Source organism: Sorex fumeus, unplaced genomic scaffold, assembly GCF_029834395.1.
Source record: "Sorex fumeus unplaced genomic scaffold, SorFum_2.1 ptg000115l, whole genome shotgun sequence".
Classification (NCBI taxonomy): Eukaryota; Metazoa; Chordata; class Mammalia; order Eulipotyphla; family Soricidae; genus Sorex; species Sorex fumeus.
The window spans coordinates 64202-71860 of record NW_026606172.1 but is presented as its reverse complement, the minus strand read 5'-3'; the positions used below and the strand labels follow the sequence as shown (position 1 = coordinate 71860).

General features: G+C 36.9%; 1 pseudogene; it reads left to right on the top strand.

Annotated features, from left to right (window-relative positions):
* Positions 1–494: 494 nt before the first annotated feature.
* On the top strand, positions 495–647 carry LOC130043198 (uncharacterized; annotated as a pseudogene).
* Positions 648–7659: the final 7012 nt, after the last annotated feature.

Here is a 7659-nt window from a genome sequence, read left to right as displayed (position 1 = left end):
CATTAGCATAGTGGGTAGGGTGTTCGCCTTTCACACAGCCGACCGGGGTTCAATTCCTCCGCCCCTCTCAGAAAGCCCAGAATGCTCTGCACAGCAAAGCCTGGCAAGCTACCCATAACATATACGATATGCCAAAAACAGTAACAATAAGTCTCACAATCAAAACTTTACTGGTGCCCACTTGAGCAAATTGATGAACAATGAGAGGACAGTGCTACAGTGCTACCAATAACCAAGTTACGATGTTAAATGCTAAGTCTCCAGAACTTATTTATTGATAACAGGAAGTACATATACTTGTTTATCAAATCTCCACCTTCTCAATCTTGACCTTTAGAAGATGCCAAAAACATCCAACAGGTAAGAGAGAAATTTTCTGATAGTGTTGGAACAAATAAATATTTTGATCACAAAAACAAACATTGACTCCTAGGATCATGGCCAACAATTATTTGGAAATGAATCAGAGGCCTAAAAGTTAAAACTTTATGTCTATACTTATCTGGCAGGGGAGATACCATGATCACAAAGTTGGTTGTTCCATGGAAAGGCTTATCCATTGCACTCCGGATATACTCACCCTTATGTTTTCCCTAAACTTGGGAAACTCGACTGCATAATTTATGGTAGTGGGGGACTGTCCTTTCCATGAAGAAAAATAAAATAAAAATTATGTTTATGGGGGAAAACGTATAATAATGCATTAATTATTATATAAATACAGAGGTCTAGGGGAGAAGACTCGTGAAATGACATTAAACTATGACATCGGGTAGGGCGTTCGCCTTACATGTGGCCAACATGGCCAACCCGAGTTCGATTCCTCCGCCCCTCTCGGAGAGCCCGGCAAGCTACCAAGAGTATTCGATATGCCAGACACAGTAACAACAAAGTCTCCAATGGAGACGTTACTGGGCCCGCTCGAGCAAATCGACGATCAACGGGAGGGCCTTTACCTTATTTTTAAAATGAATTATCTGAAAAGATACTACACTTGCCAAAAGGCCGAGAAGCGATAGCACAGCGGTAGGACGTTTGCCTTGTCCACAGCCAGCCCAGCCGAGCCAGGTTCAATTCCTTTGTCCCTCTCAGAGAGCCTTACAAGTTACCAAGAGTATCTCACCCACGCGGCAAAGCCTGGCAAGCTACCTGTGACATATTCAATATGCCAAACACAGTAACAACAAGTCTCAAAAAAATGGAGACGTTACTGGGCCCTCTCGAGCAAATCGATGAACAATGGGAGGACAGTGTTTGTTTATCTGAAAGGGGAAGAAAATACTTATGGAACACACAACCAGCAATTTGGTATGCAAAATATATACAAAGTCTACATTGTTTTCAAAAAAATATTAATGAATACCCACAAAGGAAAACTTATAAGTTATTCATAATCATCTGATAAAATGTTCATAATCATATTATGTGAGAAATCTCTCTCCAATCATAAGAAAGACAAAATATAAAAGGAGATGAGCATCACCAAATATTCGCAACGATATAAACCAAAAAAATTTTTGTACGTCATTTATATAATTGGAAATAAACACACTATGTCAGAAGAAAAGTCCAATAGTTTCATTAAAACATGCGTTTTAAAGTCTACAGCAATACAATAAATCTAACAAAAATAATTTTTCTGTTTTAAAATCATTTTATTCCAATATTTTAATTAAAATAATTTGAAACATGAAACAAAGAATTTTAGAAATACACTCTAGTAAGGTTTATTAAAATAATCATGGAAATAATCCATCAGTAAGAAAATTATTAAATCACCGTGATATAGTCCAGATAATGGAGTACTATCATGAATAGAAAACCTAACTACTTATAGCTACAGCAAACTGGATCAATATAAAAATACTATGTTGAGTTCTCTATTAATGAAAATTGTGTGACTCTAATGCACAAATAAATAAGCAGATCAGTAAATTAGAAAAAAGTCCAGGAATATATCCAAGTAGATACTTAAATGTATCATATATTATATGGCAAAGGTGGCATTTCAAATTAATAAGGCAAAAGGAGGACATTTTAATAAATGATACAGTGACAATTGGTTAGTCATTTGGAACAAGATAAAATTAGGTCTATACTTCAATACTATACTCTAGAACTTAATTTCAAATGGCTCATCAATTAAATGTAAAAAATAAAAACGTGGAACCTTACAAGTACTAGAAACATGTGAATTTCTCTTTAATTTCACTGCCAGAGAATGACTTTCTAACCAAAATTCAAAAAACAATAAACTACTATCATTTTGTCTATAAATAGCAGCAAATTTTATAGAAAAATTACCCTATCACAGAGTAAAATGAAGCTGCCAAATTAAAAGAAATCTAACTATCGGCACCAAGACCATGAATGTCAACATAATTGGAAATAAGTAACCGAAACTATAATAAAAATAAGGATAAATATTAATATAGATTGCAGACAAGTATATGTTGCGTACTTGCAATATATACTACACATGAAGGGCTAATATTCTTATATTACATAAAAAAATTTTAAAAATTAATGTTACTCAATCAAAACTACAGAAAATTAGAAGAAACCATTTTCATTAAAATATAATTCCCATCAAAAGTATAAGTTATATATACTTTAAGTTTTAAGTATATATAAACTTTTAGAGAAATATAGATTAAAACCTCATTGAGATAACATTTATCATTTATCATCTGGTGAAAATAGCATTGTATTGATAAGGCTATGAAAAACATTGCATACTCATTGATACTGCTTTTGGGAAGTCAAATACTAGAACTTTATTGAAAGGTTTTCCTATAAACAGCCAGAATTACATAAATTTCTACCATGTGATCCTAAATTATCACTTATTGGGATTTACTCTGATAAACCACAATCCAAACAAAAATATATATATACATTTATGCATATATATGTACAAGGTTGTGTTAGTAGCATTATTGATAATTGCATAATTTTGAAAAAATTCAGATACTCATAGTTAGAAGTTAAATGAACTGTGAAATACTATTATGTTAATGTGAAAATAATAATGAATATCTTATGTATAAATATGATTTAAAATTCATGGAATCTTTTCAATGGAAAAGCAAAGTCTTTTTTCTGTATAAAAGACTATTACTTAGAGCAGAAGAGAAAAATTTAAAAAGTCTCTATTAACACAGTACTGAAGAAAATGACTAATTCATTATCTTTAAGCTTTGAATATTAAAAGAGTAGAAAAATATTGAGTAAAATATATTTGTTTATGGGGTAATTTTTCTCAAGTAAGGGAACAATTAATAACAATAACTTTATAATCAAAAGACACAAACAAACATTTTAATTTTAACAGAAATGCTGTTTCATCTGCTAATATTATAATGCTCATTCTAAAAAGTGTACAACTTTTCTTTCTTACTTATATTCTCTATCTTAAATAAGCGATAGCACATTGGATAGCACAGTGGTAGGGCGTTTGCCTGGCGCAGAGCGAGCCTGGCCAAGCTGGGTTCAATTCCTCTGCCCCTCTCTGACAGCCCAGCAAGCTACCGAGAGTATCTTGCCTGCACAGCAAAGTCTGGAAAGCTACCCGTGACATTTTCAATATGCCAAACACAGTAAGAACAAGTCTCAAAATGGAGACATTAGTGGGCCCGCTCGAGCAAATCAATGAACAACAGGAGGACAGTGACAGTGATCTTAAATAAATTCTTAAATGTACATTTGAATGCACTACTATATTTTAATTAGAATTATGTATTTTGTGAAAAACAAACTATTAAAAATATTTTTATTATTGAATCACCGTGAGATACAGTTACAAGCTTTCATGTTTGAGTTTCAATCATAAAATGATCAAACACCCATTCCCAACCGTGCACATTCTCCACCACCAATGTCCCAGTGTACCCCCCATCCCACCCTTCCCCTGCCTTCAATACAGACAATTTCCTCCATACTATGTACTTTTGGGTACTATGGTCTGCAATACAGATACTGAGAGGTTATCATGTTTGGCCCTTTATCTACTTTCAGGGCACAAATCTCATCCTGAATGATTCCTCCACCATCATTTTCTTAGTGTTGCCTTCTTTATTCCAGCTGCCTGTCCCAAAGATCATGAGACAGGCTTCCAAATATGAGCCAATATTCCTGAGCCTTGTGTCTACTGACCTGGGTGTCCATCTCATGTTATGTTATTTTATTTATTTATTTATTTATTGAAACACCATGAGGTACAGCTGTAGACTTACAAACTTTCATGCTTGGATTTCAGTTATACAATGATTGAGTATCCATCCCTCCACCAGTGTACATTCTCTACCACCAATGATCCCAGTAGCCCTCCAAGCCCTCCCTCACCCAATCCCCCCCACCACCCCACCTCTGAGGCAGGGAATTTCCTTTTGCTCCCTCTTTCCTTTAGGGTGTTCTAGTTTGCAATAGAGGTATGGAGTAGCCATCGTGTTTGATCTATAGTCTACTTTCAGTATACATCTCGCATCCTGAGTGAATCCATTAAATATCCTTTATTTGGCATTCCCTTCTATATCTGAGCTGCCTTTTCCCACACCATGTGCTTGCAAGCCCAGGAGCAGACCTCCTGGTACTTATCTCAACAGTTCTTGGGTGTTTGACTCCCATTCTGTTACTTTATATTCCCCAGATGAGTGCAGTCTTTTTCTGTGTCTATCCCTCTCTTTCTGGCTCATTTCACTTAGCATGATACTTTCCACATAGAACCACTTGTATGTAAACTTCATGACTTCATCCTTTCTAACAGTTGCATAGTATTCCACTTTGTAGATGTACCAAAGTTACTTTAACCAGTCATCTGCACTTGGGCACTCAGATTTTTTCCAAATTTTGCCTATTGTGAACAGTGCAGCAATAAACAAAGAAGTGCAGATGTCATTTGATTGTAATCTTTTGCCTTTCCGGGATATATTCCGAGGAGTGGTATTGCTGGGTCAAATGGGAGTTCAATTTCTAATGTTTTTTTTTAAATGTTATTGAATCACTGTGAGATAGTTATAAGCTTTCATGTTTGGGTTACAATCACACAATGATCAAACATTCATCCCTCCAAGAGTGCACATTCCCCACCTCCAATATCCCCGGTATACCTCCACTTTCCCACCCTCCCCCTGCCTCCATGGAAGACAATATTCTCCATACTCTCTCTAATTTTGGGCATTATAGTTTGCAATATAGATGCTGAGAGGTTATCATATTTGGTATTTTATCTAGTTTATGCACACATCTCCCATCCAGACCAATTCCTCCATCATTTTCTCAGATCCCTTCTCTATCCCAGCAGTTGTCTCCACTTTGCACATGAGGCAGGCTTACAGCTATGGAGCAATCTTTCTGTCCCGTGTATCTACTATCCTTAGGTGTCAGCCTAATGTTATGTTGTTTCACACTCCACAAGTGGCTGCAGTCCTTCTATGTCTGTCCCTCTCTTTCTGACTCATTTCACTTAGCATGATACTATCCATGTATATCCATTTATAAGCAAAGTTCCTGACTTCCTCTCTCCTGACAGCTGCATAGTATTCCACTGTGTAGATGCACCAAGTTTCTTTAACCAGTCATCTGTTCAAGGACACTTGGGTTGTTTCCAGATTTGGACTATTGTGAACAGTGCTGCAATGAACATAGAGGTACAGATGTAATTTCTAGTGTGCTTTTTTGCACCCTCTGTATATATTCCCAGAAGTAGTATTGCAGGGTCATATGTAAGCTCAATTTCTAGTTTTTGAAGGACTGTCCATATTGTTTTCCAGAAAGGCTGGACTAGTGGGCATTCCCAGCAACAGTGAAAGAGTGTCCCTTTGTCCCTTTTTCCCCACATCCACGCCATTACTGGCTGCTTTTGTTCTTTTTTTTTTAAATTTTTATTAGTGAAACACCATGAGGTACAGTTGTAGACTTACAAATTTTTGTACTTGGATTTCTGTTATACAATGATCAAATACCAATCCCTCCACCTGTGCCCATTCTCCACCATCACTGATCCCAGTAACCCCCCAATACCCCCCATCCCACCTTGCCTCTGTGGCAGGGCATTTCATTTTGTTCCCTCTCTCCTTTTGGGTGCTGTAGCTTGCAAAAGAGGCATTGAGTGGCAATCCTGTTCAGTTTGTAGTCTACTTTCAGCATGCACCTCCCATCCTGGGAGGATCCTCCCAACACCCTTTATTTAATGCTCCCTTCTCTATCTGAGCTGCCTTTTCCCCTAGCGTGTGAAGCTGGCCTCCAAGCCATGGAATAAACCTCCTGGTACTTATCTCAGCTATTCTTGGGTGTTAGTCTCCTATTTTGTTACTTTATGTTCCCCAGATGAATGCAATCATTCATGTCTCTTCCTCTCTTTCTGACTCATTTCACTTAGCATGATACTTTCCATGTAGTACCATGTTTATATAAATGTCATGACTTCATCTTTTTTAACAGCTACATACTACTCCATTGTGTAGATGTACCAAAGTTTCTTTAACCAGTCATCTCTTCTGGGGCACTCAGGTTTTTTCCAGATTCTAGCTATTGTAAACAGTGCTGCAATGAACACAGACGTGCAGATGTCACTTTGACTATACTTTTTTTGCCTCTCTGGGATATATTCCCAGGAGTGGTATTGCTGGGTCAAATCGGAGCTCAATTTCTAATTTTTTGAGAATCGCCCATATTGTTTTCCAAAAGGGCTGAACCAGTCGGCATCCCCATCAGCAATGAAAGAGGGTCCCTTTCTCGCCAACACCGGTTGCTTTTATTCTTTTGGATGTGGGCCAGTCTCTGTGGTGTGAAATGATATGTCATTGTTGTTTTGATCTACAACTCCCTGATGGCTAGCGATGTGGAGCATTTTTTCATGCGCCTTTTGGCCATTTGTATTTCTTTTTTGAGGAAACCTGTTCATTTCTTCTCCCCATTTTTTGATGGGTTTTGAGGTTTTTTCTTGTACAATTCTACTAGTCTCTTTTATATCCTGGATACTAATCCCTTATAAGATGGGTATTGGGTGAATATTCTTTCTCATTCTTTGGGCTCTTTCTGTGTTTTGGTCCCTGTTTCTTTTGAAGTGTGAAGCTTCTAACTTTGATGTAGACCCATTTGTTTATGTTTGCTTCCAATTGCATGGTCAGTGCTATTTCATCCTTAAAGATGTTTTTAGTGTCAATGTCGTGAAGGGCTCTGCCTACATTTTCCTCTATGTACCTTGTGGATTCATTTCTGATAATGAGGTCTTTAATCCACTTTGATCTGACTATTGTGTCTGGCATTAGACAGAGGTCAGAGTTCATTTTTTTTTCAGGTAGCTATCCAATTTTCCCAGCATCACTTGTTGAAGAGGCTTTACTTGTCCCACTTCACATTTCTTGCTCCTTTGTCAAAGATAAAGTGGTCATATATTTGGAGGTCTGTGACGGAATATTTGACTCTATTCCATTGGTCTACTGGTCTATTTCTAGCCCAGTACCATGTTGTCTTAATTATTACTGCTTTGTAGTACAGTTTGAAGTTGGGGAGGGTGATGCCACCCATCTTCTTTTTCCCAAGGATTGCTTTAGCTATTCGTGGAGGTTTATTGTTCTATATGAATTTCAGGAGTGTTTTGTTTATTTCTTTGAAAAATGTTATGGATATCCTGCTAGAGACCGTATTAAATTTGTA